Source organism: Phalangium opilio, unplaced genomic scaffold (assembly GCF_054372755.1).
Source record: "Phalangium opilio isolate 3A_F unplaced genomic scaffold, DU_Popi_V2 ptg000003l_1, whole genome shotgun sequence".
Lineage (NCBI taxonomy): Eukaryota > Metazoa > Arthropoda > Arachnida > Opiliones > Phalangiidae > Phalangium > Phalangium opilio.
In genome coordinates this window covers 7,382,614-7,408,438 of record NW_028324145.1, presented here as the reverse complement: position 1 = coordinate 7,408,438, position 25,825 = coordinate 7,382,614, and the positions used below count along the sequence as shown (strand labels likewise).

At 37.7% G+C, this 25,825-nt stretch overlaps 1 long non-coding RNA gene across 3 annotated transcripts in view; it reads right to left on the bottom strand.

The window, feature by feature from the left end:
- LOC149717450 (uncharacterized) overlaps positions 1-25,825 on the bottom strand; it is a 208,973-nt gene that overhangs the window by 78,011 nt on the left and 105,137 nt on the right. For all 3 annotated transcript variants that reach the window (XR_016366820.1, XR_016366819.1, XR_016366821.1), the window contains one exon: positions 891-1,023. This is a non-coding gene — a long non-coding RNA (uncharacterized LOC149717450). The remainder of the gene's footprint in view (positions 1-890; positions 1,024-25,825) is intronic.

The following is a 25,825-nucleotide window of genomic DNA, read 5'->3' as shown; positions in this document are numbered from 1 at the left end:
AGGAAAACAGATACTACTAAGCCTATTTTAGCTTTTTCAAATTAGGCCTAACAATATTTTGCCTTGAGACCTTCGAAGGCAAAGCGATCCTAGAATTTTCACGATGGTTTTTCTTTCGAAATATCAGCTGTTTCAAAATTTGGGAGAAAAAAATCATCATTTCGATTTGGTCTAAAAATTCCTTATACCTATACCTGAAAATCTCATCTACAAATATCCGACACCTAAAGTTACCTATATATACCATATGTACGTATACAGTTTTGCTACCTGCAGAAACTCAAGTCAGAAAAAGAGAGAAGCCGTGTGTGTAATTTGAAGAAAGAGAGAGAGAAGAGAAAAACTATTTCTTTGGCTTGGTTCCTTCTTTTCCTGGTTAAAAGGGTTGGTTTTCTTCCAGCACTAAATGTTATTACGTCTAAAGATACGCCAGATAAAAAAGACAGGAACCAAAATAACAAGATGACCCAAGAACTGGGCTCGTAACAGTAGGTACATTGTACTATACTTAACAGGCGTACAGAAAACACGAGTGAATGGCCTCTCGACGCACCTGAATTAAATTTACACGCCCCTTACCCACTAAACGGTAGGTACCGTTGCTTTTTTCGTCTCTGAAATTTCCCAACACGAGGAAGTCCAATTTCTCCCCACCTTTACCACATTTTAACAGACGAAGATACCACAGCAACAACCACGACTCCGTCCACTACTCCCATCCCATGCCAAACTAATACCCACATTGTAGATATGCATCATACGATGTGGCAACTGACGAAGCAACCACAACCACGCCCTCGACCCCAACCACTACTTCCATCCCATGCCAAAATAATACCCACATTGTAGATACGCATCATAAGATGGGGCTAAAAAGGGGTATGACCTACCTCATTTCTGTTGTAAATAATTTTCATCCGATGCCAGAATTCCAGAGAGGGGTATGTTTACTTATAACGATTCCTGAAGATTAGTGCATGGGTTTCCATTTTAAATGACTTGGTTGTTTAGCAGCTGTTAAATCTGAATTAAAGAAACAAACAAAAGAAAAACGAATATAATTAGACTTTGAGTGGGTAATACGATACTAAATTTAATTCTGTCATATCCGTGACCTTGATTAATTTAATTACGTAATATATTATTTAATGATTTAAAAAACAACGCTCGTACGACGTCTGCAGGATTATGTCAATATACGAGCATTGTTTAAAAATAACGACCATATAAAAACAAACACGTCGTACGGGCTAAACTCTCTCGTAATATAAAAATACTCAACATTGATTAATTAATTTGATTTATGGTTTGTTTAAAATGGTATTAAATTACAGTTAAAAAAGTTTAAACAAATTGTTTATATGAATATATGCTAGCTTGATTAAAATATCGTAATTCCACCGAATGTTCCTAGAAGTCTATGGATTACAAGAGTTACAATGTATACATTATATCTATTATTGGAGCTTAAATGATAGAGGGGAGATGGAGTTGAAATGTTCATGGGCCATGTGCGGCATTGAACGTTTCCCAGCGTTCCTCGCGCACGCCCCAAGATTTGATAGGGAAAGTAGTTGTAACCACCCAGATGGACATGAATCCAAGATGGCGACCAAGAAGTCATCCCAAAACTCAAACAAAAATCAAAAATTTAAATCTCAGTCAGAGCTTGTCATTTTGTTTTTTAAATTTTTGCTTTAGTTTTGGTATGACGCGTTCGCCATCTTGGATTCCTGTCTATCTGGGTGGTTACAACTACTAGGGAATTTGTAAGTGCTGCCACCTAGCGCCATTCAAAATAATAAACAAGTTCTCCCGAGTTAGCTTAAATTTTTAAGACACAGGGGGCATTGTCGACGTTTTTGCATCGTAAGACCCTACCAAAACGCCACTGAGGATTATGGGAAGACTTCGCTGCAGTTCCATAGCTTGGGGGCGGGTTACAGAGGTTTCGTTATAGATAAGTAGATCCCCATCTCACCTCACTCCTCTAAGCTTGGAGTTCTAATAAATCGAGCAACCGTAAAAAAAATGTAAAGCCAGAAGGTATATCTCACAAAATGGGGGGGGGGGAGAAGAAACTTCAAAATCGACGGAGTGACAAATTGAAGTCGACATGACAAATCGAAGTAAAATTGGATCTCGCGTATACTACAAAAATTTTCTTCTTCAGACGACTGGCGGGGATTTATAAGTTAATATAATAATAAATTGAGGCGAACCTGGATGGGTTTAAAGATATGGATTTTTATAAACCCTTTGGCATTAGTTAAGATATATCAATCGTAAAACCAGGTTAAGGGACGTTTTGGGGGTCGAGAAAAATCCAAGAAACTCCGTTGCGACCCCGCATAGAGAAGAAGCCCCGGGACACTTACGGTGGGGCTCGGTTCCCAAATATACCACTTGACCTTAAGAGCAGGTAGAACATATAAGGAATCCATAACACCCCCAAAGTTTGAAGAAGAGTTATAGTAGAGTTCATTCCATTGAGAGAATGCAACAATATCACAGGCGGGAATTGGGTTTTAAAGGAAAAGATCGGGTAACATGGACTACTGCACCGCCGTTGCTTTAGTAGCGTCTGCTAGCCCGGACCTCTTACGCCTACGAGAGTGGTTGAATTCTGACAGGTTGAGAGAGGCAAGGGTAAGGTAAGAGGTTCGGGCTAGCAGACGCCACTAAACTTAAGACTATTAAACACGTAACAAAAAGTTTAAATTATCTTATTGGCTCATTTAAACTACGTTTTGATGACGTTGCTGACGGGGACGGCGAAAAATACAGAGGTAATTCCTTTTTACCTCTGTCGCTATGACCCGTCTCTTCTTTCATACCCCTCCGTCCCATGGAAGGGGGTCCGGGACTATGACGCGCGCCCAGATTACTCTGTTCTCCATTCCTACTCCTAAAATTAAATCTATCCCTGGTATAATGTTATGTTACTTGAACTTTTCCTTTAAAGTAAGTAAAGATCGGGGCATGGAGTCTGAACTCTAACTTGGTAGGCGTTCCAAACTCGGATTGCGAGGTTAACGACGAGAGAGAAAACTTGATGGCGTAGCTATATTGGTCTTCTAGGAGTAGGAGGATGTGTTAGAAGAGGCCCCGAAGCTTGGGAGCAGCACGGACTCTCGCTTTCGCGGATTTCGAGAGGAAGTAGGTTAGCCAGTGATTACGCTAAATTTAGTTGAAGGGCTGATTAGAACGTACAACTAAAACCATATCAAAGCCACCTACTTCGGGCTAATCCGTTAATAACACACAGTTGGGACTCGACTAACGGAAGGGTTCTACAGATTCTTAAAACTAACAGACTCTCCTCTCTCTCTCGGTTCAGAGCATAAAGAGAGTGAGAGGGAGAGAGAGAGACACTTTCGGACACTCCAGAAGAGAAGCTATATAGGCCTATATCAGGAATTGTGAGAGCTGCATGGTCCCTACAGCATTAAGATTAGGCGAGTTTTCAGTTGGACCGGACTAGGATAGTGTCAGTTATAAGAGTATATCTATACTGTTTGCGAAAACTTACTTCTCGTCGAGATATCTTTAGTCTATTGCGGCCGGATGATCTCGGCGCGCTTAGCCCGCGGGAAACTATATAGACGTCAATGTAAAAACCAGCTATAGTTTGTTTTTCTATAGATGAAATTAAAAGTATATGAACTCAAACTTCTTAAAAGACAAAATGGAACAACAATATTCCATTTATATTTTACGTAACTTTGCGCAAGTTTGCCGGAAATTAATTTTATATAATCCAAACTTATAACTGCCATTAACATTTATGGGTAAAATTTTACTTATAACTGCCATTTATGGGTAAAGGTTTACTTATAACTGCCATTTATGGGTAAAATTTTACTTATAACTGCCATTTATGGGTAAAGTTTTACTTATCACTGCCATTTATGGGTAAAATTTTATTTATAACTGCCATTTATGGGTAAACTTTCACTAATCACTGCCATACAACCCAACCCAACCTAACGTGCCTTGCGTGCAAGGTGCAAGACGCAGTATAAACAATAGTCAAATTATAATTGGAAAAACATTTGATAATGTCAGGGTTAATCTACACTCTAACTCCTAAGTTACTCTCTGTTATAGAAAGAGAAAAGTCAATTTTCTCGACGACCGATCGCGGCAAACCTATCTCCAGGGATGGAAGAGTTGGTTTGTAGTCTGTACTTCTTCGAGACGCTGGGGGTAGTTTGGTAAAAGCATAAGTTTAAAAAATGTGTTCCATAAGTTTGTCACTGGTTACAAGCTGGAGCTTGTCATGAAGTGAATGAGGTAGGTCATAGATTCGAGGTAAAGCGACGCCTGGTGAGGCACTGTCAAAGGCTTAGTACAGACTAAATAGGACCTAGATGGAAGTCCTGCAAAATTAACCACCAAGTGTAGGACTTCAATTCTCGCTTGTCGTGCTCGAACTAGCTCGAGCTGTAAGTCTCTAGCATTACGAACTTGTATAGGTAGTGTCATACTTATGGAGCATACTTATAAACTTATGGTAAAAGTTTAAAAAACCGCCAAAAGTATTGTATATTATATAAGTTATGTTTTCCTACCCGATAGCGTTTTTTACCGAAAATCTTTTCAATCGTAGATTTATTTTTGGTTATTTTTACTATATTTTTTTGGAAAGGTTATAGAAAGGTTTTCGATATAACGAAAATAATGTGTGTGTGTGTGGGGGGGGGGGGGGGGGTTATCGTAAAGTTTGCGTTTGATTCAAGTTACGAAACGTAATATACGGCTTAAGGCTGTTTCTCTAGGTCCATTATATGACTTAAAAGTCAACAGCGTGGGTGGATTGAGCTTAAAGAAACAGATATTAGATACCGGCGGAGTAACTGCTCTGAAAAACGTGTACGTCAACGTGTACCCGTATGTATTCTGTAGGTTACACATACGTAAGACGGGCTTCAATTTAAAGATTCAAACTAGGCTTAACAATAACATTACATTAAGCTTAAGCATAGCTCTTGTATACTTAATGCTGACCGAATTTTCAAATTCAGAATAATTCAGACCGAATTTTCCAAATCAGAATAATTCAGACCGAATTTTCCAATTCAGAATAATTCAGACCGAACTTTCAAATTCAGAATAATTCAGGCCGAAGTTTCAAATTCAGAATAATGTTGAACGAAGTTTCAAATTTATATTCTATTGCTATTTTGCGTTACTCGCAATTGGCTCTTCTACTTGCCTCTTAATGGGCCGGGGTCAAATTTCGAAGATATTTATAGTAAACTAATGGGTTAACCAATTAAATTTGTTTACTCTCGGTGAAGCAATACGGGATAATCCTTACTATCGATTTAATAATACAGTATTTCCATTTTCAGTACGCGTCTCTTACGGTTCCCCGCCTTTGACTTCATTGTTTTCATTCACTAAACACCTAGTGTTCCTTTAAGGAAATAATTATCGACTGAGAATTCCTTAGTTAGGGTCTAAAATGATTGAGATTCCTGGACGGTAAAGGTGCACGAGTCGCGACGCCGAAGACAAAATTTCCCTGTATTAACTTTAAGGAATCCTGAAATACAATACAGTACAACCATTCAAAAATCATTGTATGAGATAGGCTATTGCCGAAAATTGCAGGTTAACTTCAGTTCTACGGGTTTAATCTTGGAAATTTAAAGTCGGTTGCTTTATAAAGGGTTCGTACGAATCTTATAGATGAAATTTCCTGACTTTTCCACATTTTCCCTGACCCATTTACACACATTTTCCTGACGATTCCAGGTTTTTCGACCATTCCACACATTTCCCTGACTTTTCCATGTTTTCCCTGATCCAATTCCACACATTTTCCTGGCTTTATCCCTGACCCTATCCCACACTTTTCCCGGACCCAATTCCGCACATTTCCATGACTTTTCCACATTTTCCCTGACCCGGCAATTCCACACATCTTGACTTTTATAGATTTTCCTTTACCCAATTCCACACATCTTCCTGGCTTTTCCAGATTTTCCCTTACCCAATTTCGCACACTTCCCTGACTTTTCCAGGTTTTCCCTGACTCATTCCACAAAATTCCCTGACCATTTGCAATATTTTAAAAAAGTGACTAAAAATTTTAAATAATAGTGAACCAAACGTAACTAAAATTATCAAATGAAGATACTAAAAAGAGTTAATTGGGTCAGGTAAAATTTTACTATGTTCCTAACACCTTTTGGTACATCCGAGGGGCACATCACTTGATCGATTTACGAAATTCTGACATCTGTTCCTAATTAAAGACATTACAAAAGTTTGTCTCGTTAAAATAACCAAATCTATGGGTTGAGATAATTTAATTTTTACAGGTCTAACTCTTCATCCAGGTAATACAAACTTCAACTTAAGTCAACATCATCAAAATAATAATAATACTATAACATTATATCCGTAGACACGAATGATCTCTGAAGATTTCAGTCTGTAATCTCGCTTACTTCTCTATCTTCTTAGCTTTAAAGGTCCTTGGGAAAATTTCCAAACTAAATGATGCCTCCTAAAACGGGATGAGTTTGAGCCTCCGAGAGATGCTGGGATGAGAATTGCATATAAGATAAGGGGGAAGGCGAAAGAGCCGCATGCTTGACGCCTTGGTCTTGATCGTCTTAATGAGGCAATATACAGTAGAGAACGGGGAAGTATAGCGCTGGATTGATTTGAGCATCAACATTTTAACCATTCTTAACCTTAATTGACAATATATTCCCAAGCTTTCCCTGCAGAACAACCCGCGGCTAAGACATTAACTTTATTGATATCTTTCTAAGAGATAGCCAATTGATTCTTTAAAGAATATGATAGGTCTCTTGTTTAGTGATGAACAACTTCATCAATCTAATCATTTCGCGTTCTAAAATGAATTTTAGCATTACAAAATTGAGAATTTATATTATCTAATTATAATACCAATACCTAGAATAAATAACACATTATTTGGTGGTATTATAATCTAGAGATAATCGAAATTCAAGAGCAATCGTGTATGCAGGTAAGAACTATACACAGGGTGTTTCTGATAAGTTTGCCATAAATTAAGGGGGATGAATGTTCTTTGGGAAATCGATTTTGAGTCGAAAATGTAACTTCTATCTCCATTTTGCCACAAGGGAAACTGTTTTCGAGTTAAGATTGTCCAGAGTATTTTACGGATGACCCCTTAATTTTAATAAAGAAACTGAAAAAGTGGGGGTTATGACTCGAAAACAGTGGCTCGGATAGCAAAATATCATAAAACATTCTGACTCAAAATCGCCCAAAGAAAATCTCCCTTAGTTTATGGCATACTTATTATCAGAAACACGCTGTATATAGAAATCGGCTTTTCAAATTGTTATTAATTGGTTTAATTACATATTGGTTAAATGCATCTTGGGTGCATCAAAAGATGAAAATGATCGAAAGATGTATTGTACCAAATAAAAAATTATAGATTGTAGATATTTAGTGATGATATTTGGGCAGTTCTATTAACTATGGAAAAAAGAACTATAGCCGCATAATGTACCAAGTTAAAATGTTATGATATCCCTAATTTTTCAAAAAGCTATATTATTTTCAACTTCATCCTGCGGATGAATTATTGAAACCTTAATATACACTTGAGTTTAAGTTTAATAATGGCAATGCGCCAGAATCTCCACTATATAGGCTTAGTCTTTTCCGTATTATAAATATTCTAGAAGTTAAAGCCTACGATGATATCTTAATTGGGTCTTAAACGCCTCGTCTGCAGAGTGTATCGTCTATATAGCCTTAACTCGAGGACTGCCTTAAGATTGACGACAACTTTCATAAACGTACTGGGATTATCTTTCAAGTTGCCAAACCTGAAGTTCATTCCTTTTGTTTTTCACGGCCGAAAAATTTTATGTTTTACGTTTAAAATCCCTTTAAAGGTTGCGGCCGAGGGTCATTCGACAGAGGCTTAGGAGCATGATGGTATCAAAACGAAAATTCAACTGGGAATAAACGAGAGAAGAAAAGAGAGAAAAATTTAAATGTGGTGCAGCGGCGGTGAACTCCATCCAACGCGACGATGCTTGGCCGAGTCGCGAAATTTGAATAGACGCAATTCCACTTTCACACACATACCTCTACCTTAACTCTATCTAACCTTCTACAACACCTTCTATTAGGCAAAGGCTTAGCGTGTGGTTATGTATATTTATACGCAGTGAAATATTTCTAATTTCTCTACAATTATACCAAGATTAATTGATTCTTAAATCAACTTTATTTTAATCTTCATTAAGTTCCCTAAACATTAGCCAAGGGTTAAGAAAATTAATGGCTTTAATATAATAAAAACCAACTGACGACGAATGATTAAAGTTGTTTAGTCTAACTTCTTGAATTAATAACTAAATTAATTGCTGTAACATTTGTAGGCGACGAAACAGGGGCTTGTAATACAACTTACTCCCGTTGCAGGTGCCAAGGCTTATAGGGCAATTTCTAACTGCCGAATCAGTTCAAAATGATGCTCCGAAGCAGACGACGCATCATTTTGAACTTAGTAGATTTGTCAGTTGAAATCGAACGATAAGCCTCGGCACACAAACACACACATCGTGAATTAAGTTTATTTTCTTTGAATTTTAAATTAGGCTTAGCAAGTTGGCCAATGGGCAAGCTGTTTGTAGAAAAGGCGGGAAAGGGCATAGCCAACTCGATCACGTAAACTTATAAGGAAATTAACATCCGGCTTTTAACTAAGTTTACAAGTCGAAACATCAAATATTTAATTATTTCAATTAACTTCTCCGAAATTGAGCATGATCACTTTTTCACCTAAATGATCATGCTCGTCTCTCTCTCCAGTCGTTTTCCTCGAACGATATTCAGAAAGCTGGGACGCATTTAAATTCGGGATTAAAGCTTGGAGCGGGCGAGTGAAGCGGCCGGGTCCGGGCGAAAATTTAACCCGCCTTTCGCTTTTCCCCCCGTTCAAAATTCTGCTGAGTGAAATATTAGCCTATATATCCTATCTGCAAACACGGTGAAAAGGAAACCAAAACCATCTCGGAAACCTATCTTGGCTTTTGAGAGCCAGCCATCCTAGCATTCCACGAATTTCCAATTTTGTTTAAAGGTATTTTCGCTTCCTACATGTATCGTTATTTGTGTACAACGAAATACATTCTATAAAAGAATTTGGAAAAGTTTTCCTTAATGTTTTTATGGTAGGATCAGGGATAGATTTAATTTTAGAAGTAGGAATGGAGAACGGTTAGTATTTACTTCAGTCCGACTCGTAGCCCCCCAGTGTAGAGCCCCTCCCTTCAACACGTAACGAAAAGTTTAAATTATCTTATTGGCTCACCTAAACTACGTTTTGATGACGGTGCTGACGGGGACGGCGCAAAATACCTAATTCCTTTTTTCCTCTCGCTATGACCCGCCTCTTCTTTCATACCCCTCCGTCCCGTGGAAGGGGGTCCGGGATTTTGACGCTCGCCCACATTACTCTGTTCTCTATTCCTACTTCTAAAATTTAATCTATCCCTGGTACAGTACATGAAAATGATTTTACTTCATTAAAAATAAAAATTAAATAAAAAAACGTCTTTACTACATTAAAAACGAAATTCGCTCACTGGGCGCGGTTGATTACTTTCGCGTCAAAACCTTCCGCGACGTAAAAAAAGGCTAAAACTAGGCAAAGGCGTGATACATTAACATATTGAGGAAATTAAACGCGCTTCCAACCATATTTAGTTTTCTAACAAAAAAAATTAAATCGGAAACGAAATAGGAAGCCCGTTTTCCATAACAGTAATGGCAGTCTCCCAGTTTCGAATGTATTAAGCAGTATGGGCAAATAACATGGGGTTGCCACTAGTCTATTACCAACGCCTGATACGAGAATGAATTCCCAAATAATAATTCAGATTCTAGCGTGCGAATTGGGTTAAAGAGAAAAAAGGTCCAGCCTAGACCAAAGAGGGTATAAAGATGGGGAGTTGAAGCTAGCAGCTTTGGAAAGACATTTTGTCTTTGAGTTCTCCTATATCCAGTTAAGCGTATTTCAACCAATAAGAGGGCAGAGGAAGAAGCGATATCTAGTTTATTAGGGAGAAGATATAAGAGGCCTAAGTATTCGCGCCATAGTCCCAGTCCCCCTTTCAAAATACAAGGGGGGACGTAAAAGGAGGCCGGGCTATTTCGCCTCTCCTCAGTCGGAAAATACGTAATTTTCGTCATTCGCGTCGCGCTGACGTGAGTTTTCGTGAACCAATGAGATGCTGGTTGTAATTTAGAGGCGGGGATTAACTCCGGACCTACGTTTGGACTGGAGATAAAGCTGGAAATGTGGCGGATTTATACCTACTCCCTAATAAACTAAATATCACTTCTTGCCGGGAGCTTAGAGGAAAACTTTCAAAGCGAGAAGAGAGAGTTGAGTTTTCTACTCCTATAATCTCTTTGCCTAGACTCAATAAATGGATAAAAAAATACAAGGCTCTTTTTACTAATGAACTGCCGTCACAAATGAATGAAATGGGAGAAAAAAGGACTAATTATGACTGTAGTATACTATTCATTAGTGGAGTCTGGATGCGGGTTTTTTTTTTCTTTTTTGGTCATGGGATTTTGCCAAATATATATTATGCCGTTCTAAAAACGGAAGGTTAAAGAATAAATTCCGTGTATGCAGAGTGAAAAAGAAAATTTAGAAGTTAGAAGCAGTTTCTTGACACAAAAGTAGAGGATGAAAACTGTCACGATTTTGACATTTTTGTATAACGAAGGATGACGTCAATCGTTTTCTTTTTTTTTTCTCATATATATATATTTTTTTTTAATTCTCATTTTCGACAAAATACCTCAATCCATATATACAGGGTGTTTCTGAAAAGTCTGGTATAAATTAAGGGGGATGTTCTTTGGGAAATCGATTTTGAGTCGAAAATGTAGCTTCTATCTATGACATTTTGCAACAAGGGACACTGTTTTCGAGTTATAATTTTATGGAGTGTTTTAGGGATGACCCCTTAATTAAACTTAATTAAGAAACTGAAAGACAATGATTTCTAATTTAATTAAGGGGTTATCCCTAAAACACTCAAATAATAACAACTCGAAAACAGTGTTCCTTAGGGAAAAATGTCATAGATAGAAGTTACATTTTCGACTCAAAATCGATTTCCCAAAGAACATCCCCCTAAATTTTACGGATGACCCCTTAAATTTAATTAAAAATCTGAAAGACAATGATTTCTAATTTACTTAAGGGGTCATCCCTAAAACACTCGTCAAATAATAACTGGAAAACGGTGTCCCTTGTGGCAAATGTCATAGATATAAGTTACATTTTCGACTCCAAAATCGATTTCCCAAAGAATTAACATCCCCGTTAATTTATGGCATGCAGACTTATCATAAACACCCTGTATATAATTGTATAAGACGTTTTAGAAACTATATATATAGGTAAGATATAATTTAATTGAATAACTTCAATCTATGGCAAACTGCAAGTGCAACAATGAAGAGTCTTGATTCACTTCCCGCAATTCCAATTCCATCTCTGAGATCTTTCCCGTTTAAAATCAATCATATTGACGTTACAAATTGGGCGAACCAAACGTAACCTTAGATATACCATAACCTGACATATCGAAACCATTCTCTATAATTCTATACCTAATGAAGTTTATTAGCATTTGGTGGAACCTCGAGGCCCTTAGTTTGACCACTGAATATAATAATAATACCCTTTCACACGAGGCTATAGGTGTCAATAGGGGTCCGTCCATGCAGGTTCGGGAACTGAATTGAATTAAGCGCGTGAATGTGAATGTTACGAGGTTAATTGTCATTAGAGCGAGTCTTTATATATCCCTTGTATCTCCTAATCTATCAAGGCTTCGTGGACAAACAGGAACAGCATCGATTGTTGGTTGACGATGGTATCGTATATACAATATATAGAAACGAAATGGAGCTACTCATAATTGATACGTTTTCAATCCAGAGTGGTAAGTCGACTGAAAATGATGCGATCGCCCGGCCGACGAGAACATTTAAAATTCGCCCCTCGTGCTTCGTTTAAAATTAATGATTGTAGTCTGGAATCGATTCAGTTTAATCATGAATCGGTATTGATTTATTTATTTGTTTATTTAGTTTCGCTAAGCCCTACTTATAGTCTGCAGTGGCACTATATCGACCAAAACGTGATGAAAAACACACCTAAAGAAATACCATATAAATTTAAAATATAACGAACATCAAGTTTGAGGTGAGTAGAGTAGGAGAGGAGGATGGAGTGGTAATCGCCATACCTATAACGTTGCAGTCTGTACCCCCATCTAGGGAAAATAAAGTCGTCCCAGCATGCTCAGCGTTTCGGTAGGGTCGTACAGTACGGAAACGTCGTCTTAAAAAAAAACAAGCTAGTTCTCATACAAATACAATGACGCTACGAGGCAGCACTTGACAATCCCCTACCAAGGGGTATATAGGGGCGTGCGCAAGGTACACTGGGACACTTTCATTGCCGCATACCACACCATCTTTTCTCCATGATGGGGTGAACTAGTATTGCTCTGACACAGTGGGAGAAGGGGGTTAAATTGGTTCCTTAATGTCACGTGGGCTACTGTTTGTAAATTGATCTACTACTTTGCGCCCTCTATTCAACACAAAATGTACTATTTTCAAAAAGGTCTCTTACATATTGCGCAACTATAGTCAATGGACGCTTTTTAATTTTTTTTACTTATCATGATTCTCACAAGAGGGCTGTTCATATATGGGGTAGTTTGCGGGAAATCTGATATCGCTTGCCATGCACCACGTGATAAAAGGTAGTCAAGTATTCCGTTTCCATCGTTGTGGGAGTTAAGATTAACGGTTGCCAGTCCAAAAAAGCCTGTACAATTTTCTGCTTCGTTATACTCCTACCTGTTTTATCTAATGGGTTAATTACTCTTATCTTGAATGACGTCAGCTACCTTGACATTACCTCTCATCATAGCCCTGTGCCTTGGTTCGATTAACAAAAAATAAATAATAATATTCATGTTTGAAATTAAACTATTCAAGTTATAGTTGCTTATATTGATGCCGGGGGTTTGGGCTTCGAATTTAAGACGATGTATCGCCTGGGATCTGAGTCTGATTAGAATGTCTCAAAATACATTAATCCGACGTTAACAAAAGCAGATCCCTTGAGGTCATAGAGGAAATATTTTCCTTAGCAGCTTACATCACCACGAGCAACACTTTATGGACCTATAACCGACCATCACTCTTAGATCACGTTCAACAATTTTCCAAAGTCACAGGAGAAACGGTGTGAAACTCGGCATCACCATACCTCTAAGAAAGTGGCCCATAACTTTGGGGGTTTGGTTTAACACAAAGCTGACACTGAAGTCAAAGATTCATTAAGCCACCCTAAAATACACCTGATGGTGTTGAAGTTAATGAACGCTTAACAAAAGGAAAGTGATATGGTATTAGCGAGAAGGAAATTTTCGAGGGGATGATCAATTCGAGTTTGTTTCTAGATCAATGTCAAGAATACGCCAAGACTATGCGCGTAGTACAAAAATTACGCCAAGATTACGCGGGGGTTACATGTAGATCACGCGGAGTAAGTCCGTGTTACTCCAAGATAACCAGGATTAAGTCCAGGTTACCTCAAGATAACGAGGAGTAAGTCGTCCAGGTTACCCCAAGATAACGAGTCCTGAGTAAGCCCAGGTTACCCCAAGTAAATGAGGAGTAAGTCCAGGTTACCTCAAGATAACGAGGAGTAAGACCAGGTTACCCCAAGATAACGAGGAGTAAGTCGTCCAGGTTACCCCAAGATAACGAGGAGTAAGTCCAGGTTACACTTAGATAACGAGGAGTAATTGGTCCAGGTTACCCCAAGATAACGAGGAGTAAGTCGAGGTTACCCCAAGATAACGCCGAGTAAGTCGAGGTTACCCCAAGATAACGCCGAGTAAGTCGAGGTTACCCCAAGATAACGCGGAGTAAGTCAGATCACACCAAGATTACACGAATTAAGAAGCTTATTACAAGATATGTCGAGATTACGCAATCACTTCTATGTTGCGTGTACGTAAACCGATTTCACAGAGTGATGAACCTCTCTAAAACTTCTCAGAGGTTTGACACACGACAATGTATAGAATTTCGTAATAATAATCATCATCTAGGGTTTCTGTCTTTTCCTCGTTCCTAGCTCGTACTGAGGAGTGAATTACAACCTAAACGCGTCTCTCTCTCTCGCGTAGAATTCTCGGTCATTTTCGGAAGTACGCGTCAAAACGGTTCGGCCTAGATAACATTATTCATAGCTTTAGATTAATATACGTAAAGTATACAAAGGCCTAAAGCAGATTCAACAACACCCCTTTTGGTGTGTTACACGGCCGTGCACCTTCATTAGCGTTGTTCAGGGTTTGCAAATACGGTATTAGCATATTCATATGTAAACAAGGAAAGATTTCGAGTATACGTGCAAGCGAGATAAGATACTGAGCGCGCAACAAATGGTTTTTAACATTATAATCTATTATTTCAGGGGCTCTGGTTTGGTTTGCCTATAAAATTCCAATGAAAAAACCGCAGATTTCGTAAGAAATTTTCAGATTGAAAATCTCTTACTTTCCAGGTTTATCCCTGAACCTTTGTAAGGTGTTTGGCACAGCCCATGGCATTTGATCACGTCTGGAACATGTTTATTTAGCTTTCCTCAACGCGTGGTTTGATAGATACTAGCAGAAGAGTATAATAGAAGAAGGATGACACTCTGTATCCTTTTAATACTTTAGTTATGTGACATGATTCTTTCCAGGCTCACCCTTTTTTGTTTGCTCTAATGCTCATCAAATTTCGGATGAATTGAATAACTGTTTGGTACTAAATCTTCAGCAATCAACCCACAAACCTTGATTGTCTTGACGTAGGACAAAAACCCACAAGCGCACGCGCCTTTCCAAATAGTTAAGCGCTAATAGAGTAATGATGGGGGAACTATTTAGCTCGTATGTGATTCGGTTTAGTAACGTTCCTCCAAATGTTAAGAGATGTTGGAAAGAATCTACCCAGCTTTTTGGTACACTTCTCTCGAAGAGATTATTATATAGTTCTGATACTAGGAAATCCTTGACCTTTTACAAAGATATTTAATTCCCTCCAACTTCTTCCTTACGTTTCCCTCACTCATAAGGTTTTTTTCAACTTTTGATAGGGTCCTTAGAAACTCTGAACCGGTTTTAACACGGCAATTTAGAGGAAAATCAAGAAGGTAAAATAATAAACTTCTGATTTGAGTGAGGGGAAAATTTCATTTTTCATTTTAAAACGTTCTGCCTGCAACTAAACCGAGAATATCTGAATGAATACATCATTAATATAAACTTGAAAACCGTGTAATTGCGTCTCTGCATGCGCTATAGTTAATTTAATGCAATTTTATAGCTCTTTAGTTTGGCAAGGTATAGCGAGTGTGACCAAGGGTTAACAAAATATAGCCAAGGCTTACGTAAAAAAATGCTATGCATCTAAATTAGAAGTCGCGTATAAAAAAATAAAAAACGCAATCAAATCGCGGGGGCAATGCTCGCTTTAAAGAATCCCCATCGGTTCAAAGTTATATTTGGTGGAATAGGAATATTTTCCCAATTCTAGAGGGCCGGTAGGCCCTTCTAGATAAGATCCCACACCCTCCCGTAATGTTAAATGAAAATTCACAGATTTTCGCCGATTTTCCCATAGGAATAACATGGGGTTTTTGGTGCTCCTGTACATCGAATCATTTAAAAACTAAAGCGAAGTTACGTTTCGGAATACTTTCAAATTAACAAGTAACTATTCAAGGTGTGCCTTTTTCAAGTTTCATCAAAATTAATTAAGTCTAAGTATGTTAATTTAATTAAAAATGTAAGTACCTCAAAAGATTATTCTACAGCAGACGACGATAATTGTTCATTACTCTACAGTAGACGACGCTAATTTGCCATTTCACCGCCTTGAAACTTTAACTTGATATTTTTCAATAAATATAACACTATATTTATTAAAAATATCTCTGGCGGGTCTATTTTTCGTTTAATTATGTGTCTCGGTTGAAATTCTATACTTAAGATACCTTTTTAATTTATATTTTAGATGTTAGTTTCGACCAAGGCTTAAGTTGCCTTACTTAGGCCATGGATTTATAATAGAAGCTTACGCTTCATGGATATTTCACTGTAGCCTTCAGTAAGGCATAAGGATAGATGGATCAGTGTTGGAAATAAGGATTTTTTTTAAAACTGGACCTGTGGGCTAGGTATTTTAATTAAAATAACTGGCCACGGTGCCACTCACTGTAAACGTACAAGGGCAGTGAACGCAATGTCATGGATAATTGTAATCGTAAAGTGGACTGTAAAAGATACGGATTTGATAGTTTAAAAATCGTGGCAGGATGTTGGTTTTGAACTTGATTATTAAGCTCGGGTTCTAAAACGAATTGTGAGCCGTGTCTTATAAGAATTAGTAGAAGTGTAGAACCATTTTTAACCTCGTCCTAGAAGTGAAAAATTTCGCATTTCAGGCAAAAATTGTTTTATAATAGATTAATACAAATGCAGACTGAAGGAACAGATATTATATAAAAAAGGACTTGGTTTGCCCAAGCCTGAAAAACAAAACGATAAGAGTTTTTTCCAGTTGACTGAAGCGCAGATATTTTATTTTTCTATATAATTTTAAAGACAATCCGTATTTTACTACTCTTTAGAATTTAATTCAATCTCCTGATTTTACTGCTAATGGATTTATTTCCTATAAATTAATTGAAATAAAAAATTACTTATCTCAGATTTTTCAACGATTCCATTTTCGTAAAATTTTATCATGAAAAATCTGAGATAAGTAATTTTTTATTTCTATTAATTTATAGGAAATAAATCCATTAGCAGTAAAATCAGGAGATTGAATTAAATTCTAAAGAGTAGTAAAATACGGATTGTCTTTAAAATTATATAGAAAAATAAAATATCTGCGCTTTAGTCAACTGGAAAAAACTCTTATCGTTTTGTTTTTCAGGCTTGGGCAAACCAAGTCCTTTTTTATATAATTTAGAAACTTGGTCTCGTCCAAATATCTATAAGACCAAAAGAAACTCTTAGGTTAGGAATCAGCGTAACGAAAAAAATGTTATATATTTATTTGGTGGTAGGCCTAGCATAAGTTTATTCTAAAGGTAAGTTCCATAAGAGTGACAGTTGTTACTGTGAGCTAGTTTTGGAATCACAGATTCTCGTAAAGCGACACCTGGTGGTGAGTCGCTGCCAAAGGCCTAGTACCGAGAAAATCGTGAGGTTTCATTTTCATTTGAATGACTAGTAAGTCATACCACGGTTTTGGCAGCCATACTGGTGGGATGTTCCCCAACATTAAACCCTCTAGTAGGCCATGTACATTATCTCCATCTTTTAGTACCTTTCCCAATTTCAACTTAAAACAGAGATGGACTACAAAACCCATGTGCAGTTAAACCACGTGTATATAATCAATAGACCCTTTTAAACAGGGAGAAAGGCGGCAGTATCGTCTACTTGACCAAGGGTTAAGACGTTAGATGGGGCTTCAATGTAACCAGTCAACCTAATTTCGTCCGTCACATACCGAGTGGTCAAACATTACAAGGTGGTCAAACACCGATTTTCAGGTAACCTTTCATTGCTAAGTATATGATATATCATGCACTTATGGACCTTATAAACTTAGGAAGATGGCATGTAGCTTAATCCTAGGATGAAGCCAAAATGCGTCAAACCAAGCTGTACTCTTGTTTTTTTTTTCGCTGCGCTTGAATTCCTTCTCTTTAGGCCTAGGAGTCTTTAACAGTACTCCCTCGTTCACATAAATTTACGGGAAAGTCGAAATAACTACCATTCCCTCAAATCACAGCCTGTCCAAGTTCTCGTGCTAGCTTAAGTCTCGCATCAAAGACGTTTTCCCGTCAGCTGTAAATCGAATGTATCGCCGCGTTTCAACCTGGAGATGACACTGAGTCTTAAGAGAACAGTCTCCCATTATTTCTATTTGATTTACAAGGGGGTGGGCTATGGCTTTGGTTAATGTTGTATTCTAACTCCGGGAAAGAAACTGTACAGAGCATCAATCACGGCAAACGTCAAAACGAAACCAGACAGTATCGCAATAAGCGAGTTTAAATCGTATAATCGAAAGATTTCTTTCCTCACCAATAACTTCTGTTAAATTAGGCTTAGCCAAAAACGTCTAGGGAAATAAATAAAAACAAATACAAATAATATACAAAGGATTATTAATTTTAAACGTTGTTATTTATCAAAACAATCATTCCAATTACGTCCCAAGGTTATGTTAAATATATACAATTAACTGTTACTGTATTGAGGAAGGTTTGAAACAAATATATTAAAAACAGGTAGAAGAAAAGTTTTGTCTCTTAATTTTCAATCTAGCGGGGCTCAACTTCATTCAAATGACATAGCCAGCTATCAAACCACTCAAAAACTCTAGAACACGCCCCTTTTATAACCACAGATGGCACAACCGAATATTGTCAGTCGTTGTCTCTACCGAACTAGACGACACAGAGAGAAGTACAAAAAGAAATGATCCAACTATAGGGAAACAGCAAAAAGGGTGCGCTTGAAGAAGGCCCCTCCCTTTTACATCTACATGGTGGAGGATTTTATTAAGTGAAAGGCTAGTGAGGGAGTAAAGCTGATTGGGCAAGCAGGGGTATGACGTTAGGTAGGAGGGGTTTCCCCCGTGCTGCTATATCCCAATACCTATCGAATCAATCAATACGTCGACTTAAACAGAAAACGCCCCTTTCACCCTCATACATAGTACGACCACGCATATTTAATAGTTTATAATTTATAATCAGGGAGTAAAGCTGATTGGACAAGCAGGGGTATGACGCTGGGTAGGAGGGGTTTCCCCCGTACTCCTATGTCCTAACGAATCAATCAATACGTCGACATAAACAGAACACGCCCCTTTCACCCTCATACATAGTATGACCGCGAATACTTAATAGTTTATAAATTATACCTTCTTGGTCACGTGGTATTACAAAAATGACAGGGAATGAGAAATCCTTCAAAATTATCAACTTCTAATCGTAATAATAGATTGAAATCTTAATCTTCAATTTCGTAATACCCTTAGACTTCTCCAAATAACAAAGATTCTTTAATTTCGACTGTAGGCTAAATATAATTATAAAATCGTAATTACACCCTCGAAAATACCTTCCAGAATCCATCTAGAAAATATCTCAAGTACCAAGATAAGAGAGAGAGAGACTTAGAAAAAAATAAAAAATAAATTAGGAAAAAGTACAAGCTATATTGGGTTGATTTCAACTGAAAACAGCAGTACATTCAAAGGTTGTGTAGTTTCTTAGTACGATTAACGTTTAGTTGGGATATAAAATGGTTTGTACAGCAATCTAAGGTTGAGATAGTTTTCCGTAAAAGGAACGCAACTCGAATTCACTGCTAATTGCGTCCCCGCTTCTTTAACCCATCCGCCCCCACCGTATCTTCAATCTGGCAATTTTCTTAGCGGCGCCGCTATCAAAAGGAAAGAAATTAAGCAACAAGATTTCTGATGAAAAATGTATATTATATATATATATATATAAAAAAATACATGTTCCCTAGTGTCGTCCCCCCGTTTTACCTTTTATAGCTTCGTTAGGCGTATACCAAGAAGTGATATCTAGTTTATTAGGGAGAAGGTTTAAGATGCCTAAGTATTTGCGCGCCATAGTCCCAGTCCCCCTTTCAAGATACAAGGGGGGGCATATAAGGAGGCCAAGCTATTTCGCTGCCTCTCCTCAGTCGGAAAACACGTAATTTTCGTCATTCGCTTCGCGCTGACGCGAGTTTTCAAGAACCAATGAGATGCTGGTTGTAATTTAGAGGCGGGGATTAACTCCGGACCTACGTTTGGACTGGAGATAAAGCTAGAAATGTGGCGAATTTGTACATTCTCCCTAGCAAACTAGATATCACTTCTTGAGTATACTAAGTAAGCGCCAGAATATCCTCTAAGAAAAGTGTAGGAACAGGATTCCGGAAATAGGGAAATAGATGATAGTGAAAACATTCCCTGTTTTTTTTTATTATATATATATATATTCTATCAGGAATGCATACAGCTACTGGGAATCATTGCTTAGTCATTTTCTCAACGTCTCTACACGGATTTTGTGGGTAGAGGTGGACTAATTATTAAATATGACGAATCTATTTTACCTCGCGAATAATTATCGATCTCGCTTAGCCTTGCACCATGCGCGTGCTCCTCAGCCTGACCTCGCTCGCGTTAATTGCAACCAATCAATGAAATCACAGTTAGAAAGACACGTCAGAATTGTAAATCGTGACGGATTGGAATAGTAGTCTAGTCTGGTCCACAAAAACCTGCATATAAGTTAATATTGGAGATATGGTTACGCAAAATTCCAATTAGCTGTATTTATTCCTAATTCCTTGGATTGGTTATGGATGAAGTCCAAGGCTTACTAATCCCTTATTCAATAGATGTAAAAGAAGGGTTTATGATTATCAAAGAGAGTATGGATTATATTAATGTATTTTGGTAATATTTCTGCATCAAATTAGTGTCGATTCCAATGGGAATAAAGACATCATTCGATCCGCCAACCAAGGATCTAGAAGAAAGGGGAAATAGGAATAACAGGAAGTGAAACCGTTCCCAGGGAAGTCTAACTTTTTCTATCTCGCTTTCACATCCCCGAGCACGTGATAGGCTGTTTTATGAATGCCCCCTTAATTAAATACGCACTGTCTGTCAGTTTCTTACTTAAATTTAAGGGGGTCATCCGTTAAATATTCGAATCATAACTCGAAAACGGTTGCCCGGACTGCAAAATAAAGACAGAAGTTACATTTTCGACTTAAAATTTATTTCCCATATAACCTACTGAACTTTTCCCTGAACCTACAACCCTTTTCGGAACAAGATGTATACTGGCACACTTTTTGATAAACAAAATGTTTAGCAAATAAAATAGACTAAATTTCTAACGTTTCATAACTCCGAAATGATAAAATAAATTTAAGTCGCGTTTACACTCCTCTCTCTCCTTTATTTATTCTCTCTGATCCTATGAGACGGGATTTTTAAAAGTACGATTAAAATGTATGGGGTTTTTTGTGTCGCAGGCATCTTACAACCTAACAAAGTAACAAACAATAGCAAGGACGAGAGAGAAGAAAAAAAATCAAAAGATTTGAATTCTTTTATCCGTAGGCGATGGAGAGGAACGAATCGGAATAAACGCGTGCGAATACACGCATCCCTAAACCCCTTTTCTTTAATTCATTCTTTTTCTGCTCAAATTTCTATCCTGGCAAGCTTTTATTCGAGTAACGTCTCCAAAAGCGGGCCTGTAACAAACAATCCCTAAATTTAAACTGGTCGGTAAAGCATGGACTATATAAGCCTTAAAGGATTGGAAAATCTGCGTTACAGAAACCGATCGAGGAGCAGTTTTAGTAGTAGATGAAGGTTAATCGAAATTTCTAAAGCATTGTTTAAACCTAGGCGCATACAGAACAGAGGGACGTAATACATAGTTTTCAGACTAGGAGGATTGATACCATTTACACTGCAGGAGACCAGACTACTTGGCGGACAAAGTGAAGCACCAAGAAACCTCGCCTCCTGGTGTAAATGGTATCAATTCTCCTAGTCTAAAAACTATGTATAGAATCTTTTCAAAAAAGAAGCCCAGTTTCGCTGTGGTTTAGTTCAAAAAAAAAATGACACTAGATGCTCCCATAGTAGACGGGGAGGAGTTAACTGGACCGCTAAGAATAGCAAAGGCTATGTTTTAGCTCCGCCCTAGTGGACAAGCTCATGATTTCTTTCTGTCTTAGACAAGGAAGGTAAAATTGGTGTGTGGAAGATTAGTCAGCGTGCCAGGGGCGTCATAACAGCCGCCATTTGACTTAAGACGGGATCAGGAACATCATGTAAGACAGTGTGGATCCAAAAACGCTTGACGTTAACAGTTCATCAAAGTCCTTATTGTTTCAATCCATATCTAACATCATTGTATCCACGTACAAAAGAAAAACACCTTTTCTCGTCCTCTACTGAAACACAGAGGTCATGGTACAAGCTTCAGCTTGTAACCTGTCTTTTCTTACATTTATCTCCTTCGAACAAAACCGTTATGGAACAATGTATATTTCTTTGAATCTTTTAGAAACGAATTCTTTGATGTACGTTCCTACCGAGGGGCTACTAACTCATATTACCCGTACAGTCATAAAGGCCTACATGTAACCATTTTAGCACTGTCAAAGGCCAGACGTTTGAAGAAAAAGTACAGCGATTATGCTACGTGATTGGTCCCTCGGGTTTTCTACTTTACAATCGAAAATTCAACAATGAAAATCATTATTTTATTAGAGTAAAACCTTTCAACTTTCTCTCGCTCGAGTATGATTGGCTCTGTAAATTGCTAGGGCATTGGTAGGTTCAATTATGGCTTTATAGTTATTTTAATCCGTGACATACAGGGCGTTTCTGATAAGTCTGCCATAAATTAAGGGGGATGTTCTTTGGTAAACCAATTTTGAGTCGAAAATGTACCTTCTATCTCCATTTTGCCACAAGGGACACTGTTATGATTTGAGTGTTTTAGGTATGACCCCTTCTTGAAATTAGCAATCATTGTCTTTCAGTTTCTTAATTAAATTTAAGGGGTCATCCGTAAAATACTCTGGATGCAATCTTAACTGGTAAACAGTGTCCCTTAGGGCAACCAAAATAGAGATAGAAGTTACATTTTCGACTCAAAATCGATTTCCCAAAGAACATACCCCTTACTTTATGGCAGATTTATCAGAAACACACTGTATTTGGTTGGCTAAAATAGGATGAAAGTATTAGTAAAAACAGTAAAGCGAATTAGAAGTATGAGACCCACCGTTGCCATAACAATTCGCATATAGCTCTCCATTTTTGGGGGAACAGGTGTTCTTAAAAACGAAAAGGGGAAAGATATTACTTTTTATGTTTTTGTTTCAGATACAATTCTAAAGGATAGGATTGCGAGAGACCGATAATCAAACAGGGTCGATAACTTCCGCTGAATAAATACTTTTAGTACATAGCGTGATGTGATCCTCGTTCGTCAAATATTTCCAAATCGAGTATTTCCGGTTATGCTTGATATGCCAACAGATTTCTTTTGTGGGGGGAGGTATTTATTTAAAGGTCATTGAATTGAATTGAAACAATATATACATACATACATATTTTTTTAAATTTCGTTATCAATTTGGAATTTTAAATACCAAATACGAGGCGCGAGCTAGTTATATCATAGGTGAATAAGATATGTTCCATAAAACTAGTGGCGGTAGAGAGGGGTGAAAACTGTATCCCTCCATCTGGGCGCGCTCTTGTAAGAGGGGATACTGTGCGCGACCAGTAGGGGGATGACGCTGAGCTAAGAGATAGAAGAATATGACGTTTGCGTACGTAGTACTGCCATTACTCTATTGGACAGGGTAGAGAATGCATTTCGCGCCTTATTGACTGCTATCATAAGTGCATAAGATATGTTCCATAAACATAAGTTTGTCACTGGTTACAAACTGGAGCTTGTCATGAAGTGAGTGAGGTAGGTCATAGATTCGAGGTAAAGGTGCTGTCAAAGGCTTAGTACAGACTAAATGGGACCTAGATGGAAGTCCTGCAAAATTAAATACCGAGTGTAGGACTTCAATTCTCGCTTGTCGTTCTCCCTCAAACTAGCTCGAGCTGTAAGTCTCTAGTATTAACAAGTATAGGTAGTGTCATACTTATGGAACGCATACAAAGTCCGTAAATTTCTTACTGGGGAGCAGCTTACTGATCAATTTAGTTTAGGTTTCACTTGAAGTACCGGAAGAGAAGACAATTAAGGGTCTCTTACACTTTGAACTTCCGCAATTAAATTAACGACTGCAATAATGCCTAAAAATTCTCTCCAGCATATATTACTTTACAAAATTCCTATTTTATTTGAAAAATTTATCAAATTTTCCTCCGAGAACTTTAGAGAATTATTTAATATATTCTATATAGTTGCTAAACAATTATACGGGAATTAATATTGAATTTCATATATATATACTCCAGTATGGACGATATATTGTTCAATAGGGCTTATACAAGAGCTGGGCGAGAAGCGATATCTAGTTTACTAGGGAGAAGGACATATGATGCCTAAGTATTCGCGCGCCATAGACCCAGTCCCCCTTTCAAAATACAAGGGGGGACGTAAAAGGAGGCCGGGTTATTTCGCCTGACTCTCCTCAGTCGGATAATACGTAATTTTCGTCATTCGCGTCGCGCTGACGTGAGTTTTCAAGAACCAATGAGATGCTGCATGGTTGTAATTTAGAGGCGGGTATTAACTCCGGACCTACGTTTGTTTTGTACTGGAGATAAAGCTAGAAATGTGGCGAATTTATTCCTTCTCCCTAATAAACTAGATATCGCTTCTTGAGCTTGGTATACCGTGTACAACACAAACACACACGAGAATCTAAATGAATTATAAATTAGTCCAGCCGATCCAATTACCCAAATTTAGCTCTCAAAATTGAAATGGGGGTAAGGGGTGAGGGGATTCGAATGGAAAGGGGTAAGTGCTCGATACCTAACAAATTTTGCGTATCACCGTACGGTTCGTATGTAGCGAGTTAGTTTAAAAGGGAATTAAGTTAGCATTAGCTCTACATTAAAATCCCTTCCCCTCATCCTATTTCTCTAAAACGGAGAATTTTGAATATTTTGTAGTCAAAAGCACGTGCAGGGATATCAATCAAAAATATAAGGAAAATTTGGATGTTTCAAAGGGGTCGGATATTTGGTTGAAAACATATTGGTTAGTTTAAAGTCTAAACAACAAATAACTGGGAATAAATGTAAACAATGATATAGTCCAACTCGTATTGTCTTATGATACTAAAATGTTTGATTAATTTGACCCTGACCTATACTTTGTAATGGCATATCCTCGGCTTATAACACGAAGTAGTTATTATATTAGTATACAACTAATAGTTGTATCCAATGATACGTGGGTTGTATCAGAAGGGGATAATAGAAGAAGGATGAAACTCTGTATCCTCTTAATACTTCAGTTATTCAGTTATGTAACATGATTCTTCCCAGAAAGATGAATCCCTTTTTTGTTTGCTCCCCTGCTCATCACACTTCAGATGGACAACGATCGCACCGTGGTAGGGTGAATTCTATAATTGCTTGGTACTAAATCCTCAGCAATCTACCCACAAACCTTCATTGTCTTAACACGGGACAAAAATCCATGCACAAGCGCATGCGTTTTGGCGACTAGTTAAGCACTAATCGACTAATGATAAGGGAACTATTTAACACGTATGTGATTCGGTTTAGTAACCTTGTGCATTCCAAATGTAAAATAATGTCGGGAAGAATCATGTTACAACTACCAGGCCGCTTTGTGGTGGGTACACTTCTCTCGAAGAGAAGTATTATATACTTCTGGTTATATTAACCATGATTAAAGAATATTAGTATTTTCGGTATCTCATTGGGATTTGAACTCAACTACAACTTTGAAATGTATTAACCCAACTTGCAACTAAACAATGATACCACTCATAAGTGTCCGATCTTTCGTAAATTTGACTATGAAATGAAACGTCCTTCATTACTCGGGGAAAAATTTGGATACACGAGCACTGTAGGCAAACGGGGTTCAAAATCGGGG